This window comes from Carassius carassius, chromosome 6 (assembly GCF_963082965.1).
Source record: "Carassius carassius chromosome 6, fCarCar2.1, whole genome shotgun sequence".
Classification (NCBI taxonomy): domain Eukaryota; kingdom Metazoa; phylum Chordata; class Actinopteri; order Cypriniformes; family Cyprinidae; genus Carassius; species Carassius carassius.
In genome coordinates, this window is record NC_081760.1 from 18,210,091 (window position 1) to 18,233,067 (window position 22,977).

The window sequence follows — 22,977 nt, forward strand, 5'->3', positions numbered from 1 at the left end:
TCTCCCTGACTGACAAAACCTCAGAACAACCACATAAATCATAATTCAGTAAGGTTTATTTTTTCAAATTCTCCCGTTTGTATGTTTTCCTGAGCGTACAAACCCCACTTGCTAGATTTTCAAACCAGATATCTTTCTGTACCAGATTTTGAAAGAAAAGTCCAATTACTCAAATGTTTTCTTTAGCATTGGTTTGTTGGTTGGTTTTAAACTGTCATCCACAATAAAACTTAAGACTATCTATTGTGTAAACAATTAAAAGAATAAAGCACATGGGTGAAGGCAGATTTTAAATGAAATCATTTCATAAATGTCAGGTCTTGTTTATTAACGTAAACCAAACTTTTACAATTTTTTGCTGTTTCATAAAATTGTTTGCACTGTGTAATAGTTTCATTATAAGCCTATTGTTTTGCCTTCAGTGTGTAAAATGAAACAATTTTGTTTCTTTTTCTTTTTTTACTAAAGGCATATCCATTATTATTTTTTGAACAATTTCCTTTAATGACTCCAGAGCGGCTAAATATGTTATTTTTCACAATACATTACACAACATTATCTTGATATATCTTTACATCTCTTTATATATCTTCACATTATATTTTCTATATAGATAGATAGATAGATATAGATAGATTGCAGATTGCATAATATTGCACTTTTTACTTCACTACGTTTCATATTAAATAATTTAATACTTAATTATATTATACATCTATTCATTTCTTACATTTACTTAAGTAAAAGTAATTAAAAGATTTACTTGAGTACAAGAAAGTACATTTTTTTGTATGTTCTTAAGTATTAAAGGTAAAACAAATAACAACTTGTATTTATGTAATTAAGTACAGTAATAAGTATGACATTATGCTTTGGAATGTGGTAAAGTAAAGTTTTCCAAAGAAAAACATTCTGATAAATCACAGATATTACTTTAAATTTACTTCTAAAAATACTTCACTACTGTCTGCCTCATGTGCCAGGATGAGTGTGTGGTTCTCTCCGTCATAAAGCCTGAACACGAGACTTTTGTAAAACGTACTCGGTTACTAACGTAACCTCGGTTCTCTCCAGAAGAGGGAACGAGTACTGCGTCTTAGCTAAGACGCTACGGGAAAAGTCTCTTTTCAGAATCAGAATCAGAATCAGAATGAGCTTTATTGCCAGGTATGTTCACACATACGAGGAATTTGTTTTCGTGACAGAGCTCCGCAGTGCAACATAACAGCGACAGAACAAAAAACACAATAAGGAATAAAAAATACAAAAAAATACAAATAGGTGGGTAAGGATTGACAATATACAAATTGACAATGTATGGCAGGTATATTAAAAAGAGCATTTATGTATGTACATGTATATTATGTGGAAAAATTGTAACTGTACGCTAAGTATGTGTGTTTGGATAAATAAGTGTATGTGTATATAAATATAAATATAAGTAGTATAGTGTGTTCCATGTATGTACATGTATATTATGTGCAAAAGATTTACGTGTACGCTAAGTATGTGTGTTGGATAAAAAGTGTAGTGTATATAAATATAAATAGTGTAGTGTGTCCCACAGTTATTATCAGCTGTTCATAAGATGGATTGCCTGAGGGAAGAAACTGTTCCTGTGTCTGGTCGTTCTGGTGCTCAGTGCTCTGTAGCGTCGACCAGATGGCAACAGTTCAAAGAGGGAGTGTGCTGGATGTGAGGGGTCCAGAGTGATTTTAACAGCCCTTTTGCTCACTCTGGATAAGTACAGTTCTTGAATAGATGGGAGGGTTGTACCGATAATTCGCTCAGCAGTCCGGACTACCCTCTGTAGTCTTCTGAGGTCAGATTTAGAAGCTGAGCTGAACCAGACAGTTACTGAAGTGCAGAGGATGGATTCGATGATGGTGGAGTAGAACTGTTTCAGCAGATCCTGTGGCAGGTTAAACTTCCTCAGCTGGCGAAGGAAGTACAACCTCTGCTGGGCCTTTTTCACAATGGAGTCAATGTGAATGTCCCACTTCAGGTCCTGAGAGATAGTGGTGCCCAGGAACCTGAATGACTCCACTGCAGTCACAGTGCTGTTCATGATGGTGAGTGGGGGGAGTGCAGGGGGGTTTCTCCTGAAGTCCACGATCGTCTCCACTGTTTTGAGCGTGTTAAGCTCCAGGTTGTTGAGAATGCACCAGACAGCCAGCTCTTTAACCTCCTGTCTGTAAGCAGACTCGTCACCGTCCTGAATGAGGCCGATGAGTGTGGTGTCATCTGCAAACTTCAGGAGCTTGACAGAGGGGTCCTTAGATGTGCAGTCATTAGTGTACAGGGAGAAGAGCAGTGGGGAGAGAACACAGCCCTGGGGAGCTCCAGTGCTGATTGTACGGGTGCTGGATGTGTATTTTCCCAGCCTCACTAGCTGCTGCCTGTCTGTCAGGAAGCTGTTGATCCACTGACAGACGGAGGTGGGCACGGAGAGCTGAGTTAGTTTGGGCAGGAGGAGGTTTGGGATGATCGTGTTGAAGGCAGAGCTGAAGTCCACAAACAGGATCCTCACATAGGTCCCCGGTCTGTCTAGGTGTTGCAGAACATAATGCAGTCCGATGTTTACTGCATCGTCCACAGACCTGTTTGCTCTGTAGGCAAACTGAAGAGGATCCAGCAAGGGTCCAGTGATGTCCTTCAGGTGGGCCAGCACCAGTTTTTCAAATGACTTCATGACTACAGACGTTAGAGCCACAGGCCTGTAGTCATTTAGTCCTGTAATTTTGGATTTCTTTGGGATGGGGATGATGGTGGAGCGTTTGAAGCATGAAGGGACTTCGCACAGCTCCAGCGATCTGTTGAAGATCTTTGTGAAGATGGGGGCCAGCTGGTCAGCACAGGATTTCAGACAGGCTGGTGTAACACAATCTGGGCCTGGTGCTTTTTTCCTTTTCTGCTTCCTGAAGACCTGGCGCACCGCATCCTCGCTGATCTGTATTGCAGGTGTGGGGGAGAGGGGGGATGCAGGAGGTGTGAATGGTGAGAGCGCTTGATTGGAGAGGTGTTCAGGGTGGGTTGCAGGAGTTGTGAGTGGTGTGAACAGTTGTTTGGAGAGGCATTCAGGGTTGGTTGCAGGAGTTGTGAATGGTGAGAGCGGTTGATTGGAGAGGTGTTCAGGGTTGGTTGCAGGAGTTGTGAATGGTGTGAACGGTTGTGTGGAGAGGCATTCAGGGTTGGTTGCAGGAGCTGTGAATGGTGTGAACGTTTGTTTGGAGAGGCATTCAGGGTTGGTTGCAGGAGTTGTTATTGGTGTGAACGGTTGTGTGGAGAGGTGTTCAGGGCAGGTGATGGGTGTTCTTTCAAACCGGCAGTAAAACTCGTTCAGATCGTCTGCCAGTCGTTGATTTTCCACAGTGCTGGGGGGTGGTGTCTTGTAATTGGTGATCTTCTTTAGGCTTTTCCACACTGATGCGGAGTCGTTCGAAGTGAACTGAGTCCTTATTTTTTCAGAATAATTCCTCTTTGCCACTTTGATCTCCTTTTCCAGTGTGTATTTAGCCTGTTTATACAAGACATTGTCCCCCTTCACGTAAGCATCTTCTTTGGCCTGACGGAGCTGTCTGAGTTTTGCAGTGAACCACGGTTTATCATTGTTGTAATTTAGTTGAGTCTTGGTAGGAATACACATATCCTCACAGAAACTGATATATGATGTTACGGTCTCTGTGAGTTCGTCCAGATCGGTGGCAGCAGCTTCAAAAACACTCCAATCAGTGAGGTCAAAACAAGATTGTAAATCCTGCTCTGCTTCATTAGTCCATCTTTTTACAGTCCTTAATACAGGTTTAGCTGATTTTAGTTTCTGCCTGTAGGTCGGTATAAGATGAACCAGAAGGTGATCAGAATGTCCCAAAGCTGCTCGTGGAACAGAGTGAAATGCATCCTTTATTGTTGTGTAACAGTGATCCAATATATTACTGTCTCTTGTGGGACAAGTAACATGCTGTCTGTATTTTGGCAGTTCACGGGAGAGATTGGCTTTATTAAAGTCCCCAAGAATGATTAAAACAGAGTCTGGGTGTTGTTGTTCTGTCTCTGTGATCTGCTCAGCGAGTTTCTGTAAAGCTGAGCTCACGTGCGCTTGAGGAGGGATGTAAACACTAACCAGAATGAACGAATGAAACTCCCGCGGCGAATAGAACGGCTTGCAGTTAATGAAGAGCGTTTCGAGATTTGAGCAGCACGTCTTCTTTAACACAGTTACATCTGTACACCACCGTTCATTGATGTAAAAGCATGTCCCGCCGCCGCGCGATTTCCCCGTTGATTCTGCGTCGCGATCCGCTCTAAACAGCTGAAAGTCCGGCAGATGGAGCGCGCTGTCCGGTATGGTGTCATTCAGCCAAGTTTCCGTGTAACACAGAGCAGCAGAGTGGGAGAAATCTTTATTTGTCCGAGAGAGCAGAAGCAGTTCGTCCGTTTTGTTGGGTAGAGAGCGGAGATTTGCCAGATGGATGCTAGGCAACGGCGTTCGAAATCCGCGTTTTCTGAGTCTCACGAGCGCTCCCGCTCGCTTTCCCCGCCTGCGCGTCCTCTTGAAGCGTGTGATCAGGGCAGCCGCTCCGCCGACAAGAATGTCCAGCAAAACATCAGAATAGTCGAAAACCGGTGAAATATCGGGAGATGTGTGTTGCCGAATATCCAGCAATTCGTCCCTGGTGAAACTGATTGCAGGAATATAACTAAAGACAGGACAAACTAACAAAAACACAAAAACAACTGCAGAGCACGTCACGGAGGCAGCCATCCTGTATCGGCGCCACTCAGAGGTGAAATACTGAAGCAAAAAATTATCCTTAATTTTGAATTGTTGTAAAGCGCATTTGCAGCAGCACACAGCCATAGGCGAGATGGCTTCGCGCCCTCCATGCCACTTCCCGCCGAAACGGGTGTGGCCTAGCCCTATAAAGGGAGCTCGAAAAGGCTGACTCACCTGATTTATTTCATCGACGAAGCGAACCAGAGTGAATCGTACGCACGGCAGAGAACGCAGTACTCGTTCCCTCTTCTAGAGAGAACCGAGGTTACGTTAGTAACCGAGTACGTTCTCTTACGAGAGTTCTCTCGTACTGCGTCTTAGCTAAGACGCTACGGGAACCCCATGTAAAGCGCCGTGCGCGCAGGGATCACACACCAATAAACCTGGAAGCAACGCCCAGGATTTACAGTGCACAGTCACCAGAGGGACTCACAGAGAGTCCAGAACCAGAGGAGGGGACCCTCCGTCCCATATGTAGCAGCATCCGTAGATGCGGCAATATGACATCACACAGTCAAGGCAAGGCCTGACGAATGTGGTAACGCGGCTCTTACGCAATACTGCCCATATAACAGCCGGCAGCGCATAGCGCTTGCAATCTCAGAGTTCCAATCAGGGCCCTGATTCGACTATACCGACAGCAGCCCTGCTTGCAGGGCGGGAACCTCCAGGTTATAGAACCTGATAAATGTAGACGGCGAGGCCCATCCTGCCGCCATACATATATCCTGTAAGGAGATCCCACTAGACCATGCCCACGACGAGGCGACACCTCTTGTGGGGTGTGCTCTGACGCCCAGTGGGCACTGAAGGCCCCTGGAAGGGGCCTTAGTTGTGAGGTGAAGGTCACCTCACAACTAAGGGGTGAACATCTCCGAGCTGTGCACCAGCTGGAGAACACCAACCACTTCGAGGCATACAGCCGTTGTGTCGACGGAGCTCTAGCCTGAGTGATGGTATTTAGCACTCCCACTGAGAGATCAGCGGGTAACCGTTGAGCGCCCACACGTGGAGGGACCACAACTCCGGTTGAGGGTGCCAAATCGAGCCCCTGGCCTGCGAGAGAAGATCCCTCCTCAGCGGCACTGGCCATGGGGCAGTGTCTGCTAACTGCATCAAATCTGGAAACCATAGTTGGTTCTTCCAAATTGTTGCTACAAGCAGTACTGAGCATCTCGTTTCCCTCACCCATTCAACCACCTGCGGAAGTAGGGAGACGGGGGGAAAGCATAGAGCGGGCAGCACGGCCACCTCCGTGACAGCGCGCTTTCGTTCTTGGAAAAGAACGCGGGGCCGTGAGCGTTTTCGTGGGACGCGAAGAGGTCCACTTCCGCCCTGCCAAATCTCTCCCACAACAGCTGGACTGTCTGCGGGTGTAGAGACCATTCGCCGTGGGAATGTTGCTTCTGGACAGCCTGTCTGGACCCAGATTCTGTAGCCCAGGCACATGAACTGCTATCAGCGAGCGCAAGTTGCGCTGAGCCCAAACTAGGAGGCGTTCTGCCAACCTGTACAGGTTTCGGGACCTGAGACCGCCCTGGCGATTTATGTAGGACACCACAGACATGTTGTCCGAATGGACTAAGACGTGGTGGCCTTTGATTCGGGTACAACGTCAAGCGCGCTCTCCACTGCCAGCATTTCCAGACAGTTGATATGCTGGAGCTTTTCCCGTTCTGACCACAGGCCAAAGTACGGTCTGCCCTCGAGCAGCGCTCCCCATCCCGAAGTGGAGGCGTCTGTCGACACCATCTTCCCTCTCGAGGAAGTCCCCAGGCTTACACCTGATTGGTACCAGTCGTTCGCTGTCCAGTGTTTCAGGGCTGTAACACAGCTCTGATTGACCCTGAGACGCAACCGACCGGATATCCACGCTCCGCGCGGTACTCGCGCTTTCAGCCAGAACTGCAGGGGGAACATGCGGAGCAGGTCCAACAGAAGAACTGGAGATGCTGAGGCCATGAGACCTAGCATCTTCTGAAATTCTCTGAGCGAGAAGGTCGCGCCACAGCGGAGAGAGCTCGCTGCGCGCTGAATGCCCAACGCGCGCTGTGGCGACAGCCGCGCCGTCATGGAACGTGAGTCCAGAGCTATACCCAAAAACAGTATCGTCTGACTGGGGTTCAGCGAACTCTTCGTCCAGTTGATCGAGTAAAATGGCCCCGTGTTCCACGAGCTCTGATCGTGATTGAGCCAGAACCAGCCAGTCGTCCAAATAGTTCAGCACTCGCATGCCTCTGAGTCTGAGAGGAGCGAGCGCTGCGTCCATGCACCTCGTAAACGTACGAGGAGCCGTGGACAAGCCGAACGGCAGGACTGTATACTGGTATGTCTGGGCCTCGAAGGCGAATCTCAAGTATCGCCTGTGACGTGACGCTATCTGTATTTGAAAATACGCGTCCTTCAGATCCACCGACATGAACCAGTCTCCTCTGCGAATATGCGCGAGGAATTTCCTGGTCGTAAGCATTCTGAAACTGTGTTTCACCAATGCCTTGTTCAGCTGTCTTAGATCCAGTATGGGCCTGAGACCCCCGTCTTTCTTGGGCACTAGAAAGTATCTGCTGTACAGCCCCCCTTCGCTTTGAGCTTGAGATACAGGCTCCACAGCCCCTTTGCTCAACAGTTTTGATATTTCGGCCCGAAGTAGGTGTGCTACTTCTGTTTTGACCGTAGTTTCGACGCGCGCTAAAAAGCGCGGAGGGCGTCGAAAAAACTGTAGCGAGTAACCTCTCTTTATAATGTCTAGCACCCAATCCGAAACCCCTGGAAGCGCTGACCATGCATCTGCATGAATGGCTAAGGGTTGGATGCGAAGCGCGCTCTGTTGACTGGGCAACGGCGGCGCTTCGATGTGCTGCAACATGGGCATTATGCCTGTGGCGTTTGAGGCGGGGAGCGCGCTGATCACAGCGGGCAGATCGCTCTTCCTCGACCCCGCCACGGTGCTTAGCCGAGTGAGGGAGGGCTGAGCGGGTCCCGTAGGACTCGTGATGTCTGCGAGTAACTGTGGGCTGTAAGCGTGCACATTTACTGCTTTTGTACGTGCACGGGTTTCGTTTTTACAGAAACCACGCGCCGGGTGTGACATAGTGTTTGTGGGCACTGAGGAGTGAGCACGTTTACTATGTAGTGCACGCGATCGATCTGAGTCGATCTTATGGGCGCGAGCCCTGTGTGCAGGGCTGTGCTTATATGTGGAGATGGGCACTGAGGAGTGGGCATCGTCACTACATTTATAGCACCATCGGCCGTGGCCGGGACACCAGAAATTACACTCTTTTCGGGAAATATCTGGGTAGCCGTGATAACGGCTTTTGTGTGCAGGCTTGCGCGTTGCAGAAAACACTGAGATAGTCACAATTCCTGGAACTGAAACAGCGGCGCGCTTGGGTGAGAGCTCGGCCACAGCGGAACTCGTACACCGGTGCTTTCCTAGAAGTGCTAGGATGGCTTCGGGGCTTCCGGCTTCACCGTAATCCTCTGCCGTGTCTCCCGCGGCGCAGGGCGACGGCTGGTAGAGCGAGAACGGGGTCCTGAGCTGCGTTGCTGGCGCTGTCGCGATGAAGCAGCTGGAGGCGGGGGGGGGGGCGTGACTGAGAGCTTTGCGGGGCCGGTCAGCGGTGCGTCAAGGAACGCAGCGCGCTCAGACTCTGCCATGTCTGAAAGCGTTAGCCATAAATGTCTCTCAGCCACATTAGCGGAAGCCATAACCCGTCCCATGGCCTGTGCAGCGGACTTAGTAGCGCGGAGGGAGAGATCCGAAGCACTCCTCAGACCCGCGAGACAGATAGCTTCAGGTCCCATCTCATCCAGCTTGCGGAGGAGATCACCCTGGAACATCTGCAGCGTGGCCATGGTGTGTAACGCAGACGCAGCCTGCCCAGCAGCAGAAAAGATCCGTGCGAGCAGAGATGACATCATGCGGCAGGCTTTCGATGGCAACGCCGCTTTCGTCCGCCATCCAGGAGAGGGCGGGCAAAGGTGCGTGGCAATAGCCTGTTCCACCGGCGGAAGTGACTGGTAGCCTCTGTTTTTAGCATCGTCGAGTGTGGAGAATGCTGGCGAAACAGACGAACGAGTTCGCGCCGAGTATGGAGCGTTCCAAGCTTTCGCCACTTCTTCATGAAGCTCAGGAAGAAACGGGGCGGGCTTTGAGCTAGGAGAAGTACGCTCATCCAGAAGAAAGCTACCATCCAGCCGGGAACGAGAGGGGGGCGCTGGTGCAGACCACTCGAGGCCGAGACTCGTCGCGGCCAGCGTGAGCACTCACATCAGCTCCTTCTCGATATCAGCCCGTCTGCTGGGCCTCTGAGCAGAAGGCGCGAGATCCCCGAAGTTCGCCCAACCCTCACTGCCCTAAGCTAGCAGAGAGCACGTGTCCTCTTCCCCCGACGCGGCCCTGAGATCCACTTCCTCGGAAGACGCGGCAGCAGACAGCGGGCGCTGACCATCGGGAAGCGATGCAGGGGAGGCCGGTGAAGCAGGGAGAACCGGCGAGCTCGGTTGAGCTGGAGGCGGTTCCGGTATTCGCTGGGAGCGGCGCTTTTTACGGCGCTGCGGCGCAGCGGGGGATGCAGGCTCGGAGAAGAATGCCAGGCGAGTCCTCAGAGTCACCATCGGCAGTAGGAACGCGCAGCAGGAACGGCAGTGGAAGGCGGCGTAGGCCAGCGGCTTCAGAAATGGCTCGTCCCGCTGAGATGCTATCTGACGGCGCTTGCTTCCTCTCGTGATCCAACGATGCGTGAGCTTCGCTGAAGAGATGAAAAATCAGGTGAGTCAGCCTTTTCGAGCTCCCTTTATAGGGCTAGGCCACACCCATTTCGGCGGGAAGTGGCATGTTGCATCAGCCTGCGCTCGATAGGCTTGTGCAGTTGCCGCAGAGCAGCCAATGAGCGAGCGAGCCGTCTCACCTATGGCTGTGTGCTGCTGCAAATGCGCTTTACAACAATTCAAAATTAAGGATAATTTTTTGCTTCAGTATTTCGTGAAAAGAGACTTTTCCCGTAGCGTCTTGGCTAAGACGCAGTACGAGAGAACTCTCGTAAGAGAACTTTAGCTTCATAATGAATGCAGTGATGTTATCTTATATTTGGAACACTTATATACAATATAGAATAGAGCTCCATATCAAACAAGTTTTAAGAATCTTGTACTGAACAGTTTTGTCTATGAATGTCAGCCTCTCAGTTCACACATATGAAACATTAAATCATTACTGCTGTGATATTTTATAGATAATTATATATTTTGCATAAAATAATTTTTTAATTAGTTTTTACTTTGAATGTTTGACTTTGACTCCTCCTGTTTCCTCCATGCAGAAAGAATTTCATCATCCTCCATTTCTTCTACCAACCGTGCTCTCAACCTCTGTTTAATCTGAACAATAAAAGCAGATATTTCCTCCTCTTCCTCTTTTGTTTTATTAGTCCTCAAAGTCTTGTTGTTGTCATATAGTGAGGCATTGGAAGATTTCTGCTTTGCAGAGTAGTTCTGTTAACCACCTCTCTTCTCATCCTCATATCTTAGCATATGATCTCCTGGTTCTGTTATTAGTATCTTCACCTAGGCTGTTACATGAAGAAGGTGGGGACCCCTGAGATGGACAGTAAATCTCTGGACTGGGATCTCGACTCAAATCCATGTCATCATCAGCCGGATGCCTGGATGAAAATCTCGAGACATGGCTCACTGTTTCCATCATTAGGTTTATGTTTGCTTTGAGGAGGTATTACGTTTTTAAGCCATTCATCAATACTGCTGGTTTGGTTACTGGCTGAAGCTGGAAGGTTCATTATTCCTGACCGGCCATAATCTCTTTTGGGTTTAGGTCTCTCAGAAGAATGGGCTGCCAAATCATCAAACCCATTCGACTTTCCATGACTGGCATCATAATCACCGTTTTCCTCCTTCATTTCTTTTTTCTTGTAAAATGTTCTGTGTTTGTCCTCGTTAATCTTCTTCCCCTCATAGGATGCCATCTTGTCCCTCATGTCAGACTTGATTTCTTTCCTCAAGGGTCCCCAGAACTCCTCTCATCGCTTTCTTCCCTTGATCTTAGCCGGGTCCTCTGCTTGACTCCTCCCCAGAATTTCATCTTTGTTCTCTTCACCACCATACTTCTGATGCTTGAGTTTCCAGGTCTGATAGACCACTAAGTTGACATCCTCCAGTGAGGGAGTGGGAGCTACGGTCTCATCCTCCATTTGCACTCCATCCTCTGCCACTGTATGTTTTTGGTTCCATCCAAATCGAATTCGCTTAATCTTCCATCGTTCCAAAAGTGTTAGATTTTCCTTGTCAGTTTTTTTGTGGCTTGCTTCACTGTCCTCGTCGGTATCGTGCAGTGACCTCTAACTCCTTTAGACGCTGCTTTCAGAGACTGGAATAACTGCTGCAGCTCGATGTGGACCCTGCACCAGAAGCGGGCTAATGGGGATGACGTCTGATGTTTTTTCCTTCACCCTTCGCACATCTTCACTGGTCACACTTTCTAGGTCCTCAGGTCGCACGGCTGTCTGCTTCCTGTCGTGCAGCAAAGACTCACTGTCCTCCCTATCGCACATTAGCTGGGCCTCCTGTAACTAACTCTAAGGAAAGAGTAAAGTAATAATTACTTTTGAACTTTATGTCGCTCTAAAACACTCTGAAATCGTTAAGTTCTAAAGGAAAGGAGCGGATAATTAAGCACCTAGCTGGAACGGGAACAAGGTATTGTGTTTAGTTTGTTTATGTGCATTAATATGTAGGTTAATTTATTATATACATATATATTTATATATAATATACTTTTTAATGTGGCCTTCGGCTAATGTTTATGTTCGTAAGAGCTAATTTATGTTATTTATCTGTCCTGTAGCTCTTACGGTGTTTCAAGAAGAAAAAGGTGTAAGAAAATAAATATTTTTCAAATATCAGTACACTTCACCATTGTCTGGCTGGGGTTTAGCTACAGTAAGAGCTTCACCCGCATTGATGTTGTCTACGACAGGCCACGGAGGGTCTTCACAGCGCCGGTTACAGCTTTTGCTACTTTGTGTCAGCATGGACTCATCAAGCTGCATCTTCAAGCCTCGTGCAATGAGGTCTTCGATGCAATGGTCAAGTACAGCCTCATTCACGGACATTGATGCAGGTCTGTGAGTATTAACCCACTAATACAGTCTATAATACTGCAAAAGGCGAACAACGGGTTAACGGCTTCTCAGACTGAACATTTAATACTTACCGGCTCGTCAACGAGAGCAACAAAAATCTGTGGTTACATTTGCACTCATGCCTGCGTGCATCCACATGGACTCTTTCTAATTAAGGACACATAGACTTTTTATTTTAATTTTTTGGACATTGCATTTATCCATTTAGTTAACTGTTTTTTGAGGATTTCACATTTTCATTTCTTGCTTTTTGGATTTAAGAACTTTGATAACTTTGTTTATTGTGGTATTTACACCGACAGTTATTACAGTTATTTGAGTGTCTATATGTAAATGCATATGTGCTAGCCACTTTAAACTGATGTTCTGATATTTTATGTTTATTCAGTTCATAACGAGGGCTTTATTATATCTGCAAAGGGGTCTTCTTCTGCCATTAGAGTTTAAAATTTAAGGTGATAATGTCAGAGTCAGGTAATGAGACAGAGGTGGAGGAGCAGATGGCTGGTTATCAGCATGAAGATTTACAAGGTGAAGTCCACATAATGGTAGACTCATCAGAGAGACAGTGTCTGAAGGAAATAAATGAAGCTAAACGACAAAGTTCAACTGATCTCCAAGGCAAGCTTAACAAGGATGATAATGCTCTTGAAGGTCCAAGATGCTCTGAATGCATACGCCATCCTACAGAGAAGATGTGCGCACATCAATATGAAGAGGCCAAGAAAAAAGAGAAAAGGCTGTATGCCATGTACGAGCAGTGGAAGCTCCAAACACGGAAGGCAAGAGATCAGCTAAAGACTTATATGTCAGAGAGTCAGCTCTGGCCTCTCATTGAAGAGCTTAAGAAAGTTAGAGGAACAACAACGCAAGGCTCTAGAGGCACGAAGGCGTGAGTTGGAGCGATTGCAGGCAGAAAAAGAGATACGGGCAGCTCAAGCCAGGCTGAAGATCTATGAAAAGGAAACGGAACACAAGGATGCTACCTATGTTAAAAAAGAAAGGAACATGGAAGTAAAGAATGTGCCTGGATCTACGGTGCCTCTCTCTAAAGATGCGTTGCCCCGTTGTACAGACATTCCCTCTCTCGCGCAGATCCTTCAAGACAACATAGCCTTAAATAGGCTTCCTGTTCCTGAGCCTTTTGTCTTTAATGGTGATCCCATACAATTCATTGAATGGAAGGCAGCATTCATCTCACTCATTGACCAAAGGGCAATCACACCAGCTGAAAAACTATACTATCTGAAAAAAATATGTTGGTGGCCCAGCACGGCAGGTTTTAGATGGCAATGTAACGATTAAATCCTTCATAATCATCGGGGAAGAAGGAGGCGGGAACCGGCAGACAATCAAATCAAACTTTAATTACAAAATAAAGAAAAAACAGCGCAAATAAAAACCAAATACAAAACAAAGTCCCGGCCTGGTCCTCTCTCGTCCGTCACTGTCGTCGCTCGGGTTCTATATCCCTCCATCTCCTCCGTGGGACTCGAGACCGGTGGGTCGAGCAGGTGTCGCTCATTTCCAATCACTCCCGCCCCACTCGTCACAGGCAACTTCTACCGAAATGACAATGAAGCATACCAAGATGCATGGGACAAACTAAATCGTCGCTTTGGCCAGCCATTCACCATTCAGAGAGCATTCAGAGAGAAGCTCACCAACTGGCCAAGAATTCCATCAAAGGATGCTGAAGGACTGAGACGCTTCTCAGATTTTCTGAATGCTTGTCAAGATGCCATGCCTTATGTCAAGGGTCTCGACATATTAAATGACTGGGTGGAAAATCGGAAGCTCGTTCACAAATTGCCAGACTGGGCAGCTTTAAGTTGGAACTGACAAGTCACGCAAAGCCTAAATGAAAATCAAGAATTCCCAAGTTTCAAGGAGTTTGCTAGATTCACGTCAAATGAAGCCGAGATTGCTTGCAATCCCATTACTTCCTTTCATGCCCTTCGTTTATCAGATTCTATCACTGAGAAGAAAAATATCAGAGACGTGAAGTAAAACAAGGCTAGTGTTCTTACCACTCAAACAGTCACTGACAATGAAAACCACAAGTCAGTACAGAGGAAGGCTAAGACTTCATGTATACTTTGTCAAGATAAAAAACACCAGCTTCATGCATGCTCCAAGTTCACTGAGATGGAGCTGGTTGAGCGACGCAACTACATAAAGAAACTGTCTTCATCGTCATTTTTGTGACCACTGTAAGGGAAAGCATCCTACAGCTCTGCATGATGACAACTATAGAAGAGAAAGGTCTACATCAGAACCAGAGACAAATCGAGGCGCTGCTGCAACATCACTCAGTGTAGCAGGTGAAGGCTCATCTAACACATCAATGGTGATACCAGTCTGGGTTTCATCTAAAACTGATCAAACGACTGAGAAACTTGTCTATGCACTACTCGACACTTAATGCGACACTACGTTTATTGACCAAGAAGTGAGTGATGGTCTTAATGCTAAAAAGTATCCAGTGAAATTGAAGTTGACGACTATGAGTGGAAAGGATACAGTGCTCACAAGCGAAGGTGTTTCTGGACTTCGTGTTAGAGGATACAGTTCCACAGTTCAAGTTGATCTTCCGGTCGCCTATACAAAGGAACCGCTCACACATTCCCACCTGTGAGACGGCTAAACAATGGAGTCATCTTGCAGAAATAGTTGATGAAATCCAACCACTGAAGGACTGTGTAGTAGGTCTTTTGATTGGCTAAAACTGCTCAAGAGCTATGGCACCAAGGCAAGTCCTTTTATGAGAAGACGAGGAACCCTATGCTGTAAGGATGGATTTTGGATGGAGTATTGTAGGGCGCTCACTACAAACCCATTATGCGTTGAGCACACATCACTTGTGTCACAGAATTACAGTTAACCCTCTTGGCGCCACGGTCGAGTTTACTCGACAAGATGCGGCACTGAATAAAACGGCCGATTTTGTCAAATAGGGTGTCAAATTTAATGCGACCTCCCCTGCACCATATGGCAGACATGTAATACTTAATCTCTGACTCAAAAAAACGTCATGCTTCTATACAAAATCTTCGAGCTAGAGCGCATTGAATCAGTGCGAACAAAAGCGGAGCTAGTGTGAGAGTGAGCCATTTTATCAGAGCAATATTGTCAATGTCAGCGAGTATTGGCATTAGATTATTATTATTATCATTATTATTATTATCTAATGGTATCAATAAAGCTTCAATAAATCCGCAATGAAGTGTTGGGACTTCTATTTGCGGACACTGATTCTGAAGGGGAATATCTGCATTCAGAAGCCGACGGTGATACTGAAAGTGAAAGTATAGCCCTACACCAAGCACAAACGGTGAATCCTTTGCCCAATGTAGATGGTTCTTTGCCAAATGTCAGAGGTGTGAACAATGTTTGCCGGGGTCGGAGTGTTCATTGCGAAATTAGCAGGCATGTTATTGTTGCGGGGACGAGGCGGGAGATTTTTACCGCGCTAGACATGTATATTTGTCTTCTGACCGCGCCTCTCCGCAATCGCGGCAACAGTATTGTTGTGGAGACTTTGTCTAATGCCACTGGGTATGTTAGACGAGGTCGAAGTATTCATAGGACAGTTAGGAGGCAAGGTGGGGAGTCGCAATGACACTGACAGAAGTCCGAGCTGTGCACTCTCTGTGCACGCGCGAGACAGATCTGGCCGCGCAGCTCATTGCAGGAGCAGAGGCGATGTGACACGGGGCATAGCTTTTGAACTAAACAGGTCTTGTCTACTTGTGTTTGTGTGTCATATGAATAATATATATGTGCCCCATAGATGGAATCAGAGTGCCTGCTATATGTAGTAAATTAAAAATCCCAACCGCTTCATGCATTCGGTTTGTTCCTACCATTTATTAGTAATGATTTACACAGTTTGTTTACTACTTACTTTTCACCTGAGCATTCAGTATTGTGCAATATAGCACACAGAAGGGACATTTTGGGGGGAAAGAAGTGCTGCATTTTATCATTTAAACATGTGACTTTTAATGAAAATTCTATAATTCAAGATGGCCACCCCGATATGACATCATAATATGCAAATTAGATGGGAAAATGTAATACCTACAGAAACATTGGGTCATCCTTAATATTTTTATAATTGACAGAAAGTCTCTATCTTTTATAAATTTTAAGATATAGCCTTTTGAAATTAAGATGTCAAAATCGAACGTTTTAGGAAAAAACCTCTGGCGCCTAAAGGGTTAAGGAGCTATCTCCGATAACTCCTACCGACGTCATTCGCATTTTAGAGTCTGACTTCAAAGATGGCAGTGACGACAGCAAAATTGTGTCACAAGACGACATCACATTCCTCAACATACTGGATGAGGGAATAAGGAAAAATATACATGGCCATTATGAGATGCCTCTGCCCTTTAAAACCAGACCCAGCTTGCCTGACAACAAAGGCTCCGCTATGACACGTCTCCTTCACCTTAAAAGGAAATTGCAACGAGATGAAAGGTTTAAGAAGCTTTATGTTGAGTTCATGGAGAAAGTCATCGGAAATGGAAATGCTGAGCAGGTCAAGGATGGTGGGAGTGAAGGAGAGAGATGGTACATTCCCCATCATGGTGTACATCATGTGAAGAAGCCAGATAAACTTTGTGTAGTGTTCGATTGCTCAGCCAGATACAAAGGAACAAGCTTGAATGATCACCTCCTCTCTGGGCCTGACATGATGAACAACTTAAGTGGAGTTCTCATCCCTTTCCGATGGCACCCCATTGCACTGATGTGCGACATTCAGAAGATGTTCCATCAGTTTCATGTGGTCGAAGCTGATGGCAACTTCATGCGCTTTCTTTGGTGGAAGCAAGGAGATTTGAACTCGCAGCCCAGTGAGTTTCGCATGAAAGTGCATCTGTTCGGTGCAGCTTCCTCTCCGGGGTGTGCTAACTATGGGATGAAACACCTAGCTAAGGAGAATTGCGACATCTACACTCAAGGCTCGAGATTTGTTATGAGGGACTTTAATGTAGATGATGGACTCGCAAGTGTTGAAAGCACTTAAGATGCTATTCAGCTTGCCAGGGAAGCTCGTGAACTCTGTGCCATGGGTGGTCTCCGACTACATAAGTTTGTGTCTAATGACAGAAAGGTATTAGAGAGTATACCACCCTCTGAACGAGCAACCAACGTGAAGGATATGAATCTCGCATTTGATGATTTGCCACTTGAGAGAGCTCTCGGGATTCAATGGGATGTGGAGTCTGACCGCTTTAGGCTTAACGTCAGTCTTAAGGAGCAGCCAGCGACACGACGTGGCATTTTATCTACAGTGGCTTCTCTGTATGGTCCCCTTGGGTTTGTGGCGCCAGTCATCCTCAAAGTGAAGATCATTCTCCAGGAAATGTGCAGACGGGGCACTGGCTGGGACGATCCTCTCACTGACGAGCTTCGCCCAAAATGGGAACAATGGAGAAATGATCTAGCCCACTTAGATAATTTCACCATATCCCGTACCTACTCACCTGCTGGATTTGGAAGGGTCTCAAAGACAGAGCTGCATCATTTCTCTGATGCCAGTGTGAAGGGTTATGGCCAGTGTTCATACCTGCGACTCCAAAACGAAGAAGGTGATATTCATTGTGCCTTAGTTGTAGGAAAATCATGTTTCTCTCCAACCAAGGTCACAACCATCCCTAGATTAGAATTGACAGCAGCAGTTGTTTTTGTGAAGATAAGCAACATGCTTAAGGAGAAATTGGAATGTATAAATGCCGAGGAGTTCTTCTGAACCGACTCTAAAGTGGTCTTAGGTTATATAAGAAACGAAGCACGATGATTTCACACGTTTGTGGCTAACCGGGTTCAGAAGATTCAGCTATGCTCAGCCCCACAACAGTGGAGATATGTCCCAACAAGTCAAGTCAAGTCACCTTTATTTATATAGCGCTTTAAACAAAATACATTGCGTCAAAGCAACTGAACAACATTCATTAGGAAAACAGTGTGTCAATAATGCAAAATGATAGTTAAAGGCAGTTCATCATTGAATTCAGTGATGTCACCTCTGTTCAGTTAAATAGTGTCTGTGCATTTATTTGCAATCAAGTCAACGATATTGCTGTAGATGAAGTAACCCCAACTAAGCAAGCCAGAGGCGACAGCGGCAAGGAACCGAAACTCCATCGGTGACAGATTGGACAAAAAAACCTTGGGAGAAACCAGGCTCAGTTGGGGGGCCAGTTCTCCTCTGACCAGACGAAACCAGTAGTTCAATTCCAGGCTGCAGCAAAGTCAGATTGTGCAGAAGAATCATCTGTTTCCTGTGGTCTTGTCCTGGTGCTCCTCTGAGACAAGGTCTTTACTGGGGATCTGTATCTGGGGCTCTAGTTGTCCTGGTCTCCGCTGTCTTTCAGGGCAGTAGAGGTCCTTTCTAGGTGCTGATCCACCATCTGATCTGGATACGTACTGGATCCGGGTGACTGCAGTGACCCTCTGATCTGGATACAGACTGGATCTGGTGGCTACGGTGACCTCGGAGAGAGAAACAGACCAACAGAAGAGAGAAACAGACAAATATTAGCATGGATGCCATTATTCTAATGATGTAGCAAGTACATAGGGTGTTATGTGAAGTGTTCCCGGTTCCGGTTTACCTAATTAATGCAGCCTAAAAATCCTTTAACGGATTTGGATATTAAAAGCATATTAGTATGTTATGTGTAAGCCAGGTTAAAGAGATGGGTCTTTAATCTAGATTTAGACTGCAAGAGTGTGTCTGCCTCCCGAACAATGTTAGGTAGGTTATTCCAGAGTTTAGGCGCCAAATAGGAAAAGGATCTGCTGCCTGCAGTTGATTTTGATATTCTAGGTATTTAACAAGTGAGAATCCTGCTGACCATGCTTCTCGAGGCTTAACTGCCAGTGAGCTTTCGTTGTCTACCTGGCTCACTGGACCCAAGTTCCTATGGAACAAGGAAATAAAGTTGGCTGCAGATGAAATATCAGAATTAACCGTCGGAGATCCAGAGGTCAGGAGTGTTCTAGCGATTAGTACCAAAACCACTGAATGCGTGAGTCTCATTGATCGCTTGTCTAAGTTCTCATCATGGTCGCCACATCATCAAGCACCCTGCAATCATTCCCAAAGATCATCATATCACGAGGATGATTATTGCTTATTATCACGAGAAGATGAAACATCAAGGTAAAGGTCTTACCATTAATGAAATAAAGCGCAGTGGCTACTGGATTACAGGAATCAACCGGGCGGTTGCTTCCTACATTCGTCAATGTGTCATCTGTAGACGGCAACGCAGACCTATGGAAGAGCAAAGGATGGCCGATCTACCCCCTGATCGGTTGGAGCCATCACCTCCCTTCACTTTCTGTGGCATGGACTGCTTCGGGCCGTTCATTACAAAGCAAGGAAGAAAAGAGAACAAGAGGTACGGTCTTCTTTTTACTTGTCTTAGTCCCCGTGCTGTTCATATTGAGATTCTTGAAGACAGGTCGACAGATGCCTTCATAAATGGCCTTCGATGTTTCATTGCCATACGTGGTACTGTTCATCAGATCAAATCTGATCAAGAAAGCAACTTTGTAGGAGCCAAAAATAAGTTTAGAGAAGCTCTAAAGGAAGTCGATGCAGACCTGGCTGTATTTCTTGCAGAGAAGCAGTGTGACTTCAGCATGAACGCACCCCATTATAGCCATGCCGGAGGAGTGTGGGAAAGACAAATTAGGACAGTGAGAAGCATTCTAAGGTCCACTCTTGCCCTTTCCTCTGGTAGATTAAATGATGCTTCGCTACGGGCCTTTTTCTATGAGGCTATGGCTATAGTAAATAGTCATCCTTTGACTGTTGACAATCTCAGTGACCCGAATAGCCTCGAACCACTGACAATGGATTCTGACAATGAAATCTGTCCAGGCCTTGCCACCCCCTGGTGAATTCGTCAGAGAAGATGTGTATGGCAAGAAAAGATGGAGACATGTTCAATATCAATTTTTTTTTTTTAATTTTTTTTTTTTTAATATCTCGCAGAACAGTTTTGGAGTCAATGGCGAAAGGAATACCTTGCCAACATTGCTCTCAGACAGCGCTGGCATGCTCCAAGAAGAAATGTACAAGTTGGAGATATTGTAATCATGAAAGGAGAGGATGTGCACAGGAACAAGTGGAGATTGGGTAGAGTTTCAGAAACCAATACTGACAAAGATGGAATTGTACGGAGAGTTAAAATCCAGCTTGGTGACAGTAAGCTTGGCAAGAAAGGTGAACGTCTTCACAAGGTGTCTGAAGTTGAACGCCCAGTCCAGAAGCTTGTTCTGCTGCTGGAGACTAATTAAATCTGCTCCTTCCCTCCATAGTGCAAAATATTACATAGTTATAGATAAGTTTCCAACATTGGCATAAGTTGTCTTTGTTCTTATATGGGATCAGGGAAGGCAATTTTCAGTTAAAATCATTTGTGCCTAAGGTGGTCTGTGTACCATCCCATTATTCACTCATGATTGGTGGGAGTGTAACTAACTCTAAGGAAAGAGTAAATAAGTAATAATTACTTTTGAACTTTATTTTATTAGTCTCCTCTGTTAATGTAATGAGTCCTTTATTTCCGCCTCTATAGTGGAACGTTAATTTCGCGTCTAGAAAGGTGGGACTGGTTAGTGAGACGCACACACGGAAGAAATAATCTCATGTCGCTCTAAAACGCTCTGAAATCGTTAAGTTCTAAAGGAAAGGAGCGGATAATTAAGCACCTAGCTGGAACGGGAACAATGTATTGTGTTTAGTTTGTTTAATGTTTATGTGCATTAATATGTAGGTTAATTTATTCGACTTGAAGAAGTGTTTAAATGTGTATCACTTGTCATGTGAAGTTATGTTAACATAAGCTTTTCAGCATTGTTAATACTGATTGAGGTAACTCATTAAAAGGGGTTTTATAAATGGCTATTTGTAATGTTGTTAAATATTGTTGTTAATGTGGCCTTCGGCTAATGTTTATGTTCGTAAGAGCTAATTTATGTTATTTATCTGTCCTGTAGCTCTTACGGTGTTTCAAGAAGAAAAAGGTGTTAGAAAATAAAAGCTTTTTGAAATATCAGTACGCTTCACCATTGTCTGGCTGGGGTTTAGCTACACCTCCCACCAGTCCTCATTCTGGTACTTGTTGTTGCGCTTCTGCCATTCTCTTTTCATGCTGTCCACATCCCCATTTTCATCATCCCCATCTTTTCCAGGGGGCGACGGGACCTTGACAGTCACCTTTATGTTGGGTTTAATTGGGCCGCCAAGGAGTCCTGGCATCAGAGCTGCAGTGGCAGCAGAAGATGTAACACTGCTCATGATGCTTAAGTCTACAAGCATCAGCCTTCAGCACAAGCCACGTCTACCCACACCAGAGACATATGCAGGTGAGTCTAATCATTGTAGAGCATTTTTAACTAAGTGTTCTGTCATTTCCTCTATGACTTGACATTTTCTATGGAACAGTCTAAAGTGGCTCTAGTTTTGACTCCGCTGTCAGGACTCTGCAAATATGGCTTGACCCCAAAAAATTTCTAACAAAATGTTTCTCAGTGGTTTACAGTTGTATCAGATGTACTTAAAAAAACATACTAAAAGTTTACCAAAGTTTGACTCCAAGAAAGGCCCCATTTTCAAAATGTTGGCCGTCAGGTCCTTTAAAATGACAAATACTCCTTAGTATTCCTCCTAGACCATAAATATTGGTTCCTGACACATGTTCTGACCATGAAATATTATAATTAGCATATCTGCACATGTGATTAGAAGTTCAATTATATTAAAGGAATTGGTTACATGCATATTTATGTGAAAGTACAATTTCCCTCAAGTAACTGCATATTTCTACTTTCTCATATAATTTTGCCTAGTGTTGGTGGTTTCTGTGGTTCATAATAATTGTTTTTTTATTTCAATAAATAATTAATTAATTAATTAAAACCGTGTTGTACTGTAAAATTTGTCAAAACAGAGCTGCCACATGAAGGCTTAGTACCCCCCCTCCTTTTTTTAATCCTGTTCTTATTTATACATATCTTTTTCTATTTCCTTTTAGTTGTTTCCTCTTATTCTGTTTTATATATATACTTTTTGCACTGTGACCTTAACTAGATTTACCATAGTCTGAACTGCTTCCGGCTTTGCTACCATTCGGACGTTCTAACTTACTGCTCTGCGCTTTGCTTCTTATTTCTGTACTTTTCTCTGATTTTCCTAAGATTTTTGGCACAAACGCAAAAACTAAAAACTCTTTGGGACTGGAATAATACTACAAAAAGAAAACTTTGCCTCCCACTGCCAGCAGCTTACATTCCAGGGACGGGATAACAACTGCCTACATTCAAACAGAAGAGAGAGAAAATGCCTCCTGTTGGATCTACTTGTTGCATGAACTGCTGCAAACTTCTACAAAGGATTGTGATTCTTGAAACAAAGTTACTTGCTGGACTTCCAAAACAGGTGGAACACTTAGCAGACCGTCGTCATGGACCCTCTCAGCATACAGCCGGTGAGTCCCATGAATCTTCTGAATCTCAACAGTTTATACCAAGTGTAGAGGAACAAGCTGAAACTGATCGCTGCATGAATCGATGGCACAAACAGGGAGCGAGACCCAAAGGAACACGAGATATCAGATTGTCACGAATTTCACATATTGCAGCCATAGCTTCCTTTACCACAGATACGACTATGACAAGGCTTGTAAATACTGGCATTCTACCACCCCATATACAGTACATCTTGAGAACTGATTTGAAGCATTAATGAATGTGGGTGAGGAATCCCCAAATGTGATTAAACATCTATTGGATCAGCCAGCAGCTAACACCGCTACTAACAGGCGCTCAAGGTCGAGCAGACAGCGGCATTCAGCTCAGAGTGCAGCCGAGCCCAGGACTCTAATAGTGGGTGACTCTATTATCAGAAACATGCGTAGCAGGAATACAACAACATGCTGCCTTCCTCAAGCAACGATCTCTGATGTGAACAAGGAACTTCAGAACATTCTGATGAAGCACAAGACTGCAAATCAA

At 45.4% G+C, this 22,977-nt stretch overlaps 1 pseudogene; it reads right to left on the reverse strand.

Annotated features, from left to right (window-relative positions):
* Nucleotides 1-10,048: 10,048 nt before the first annotated feature.
* LOC132142388 (serine/threonine/tyrosine-interacting-like protein 2) lies at nucleotides 10,049-21,283 on the reverse strand (annotated as a pseudogene).
* Between the last annotated feature and the right edge of the window lie 1,694 nt (nucleotides 21,284-22,977).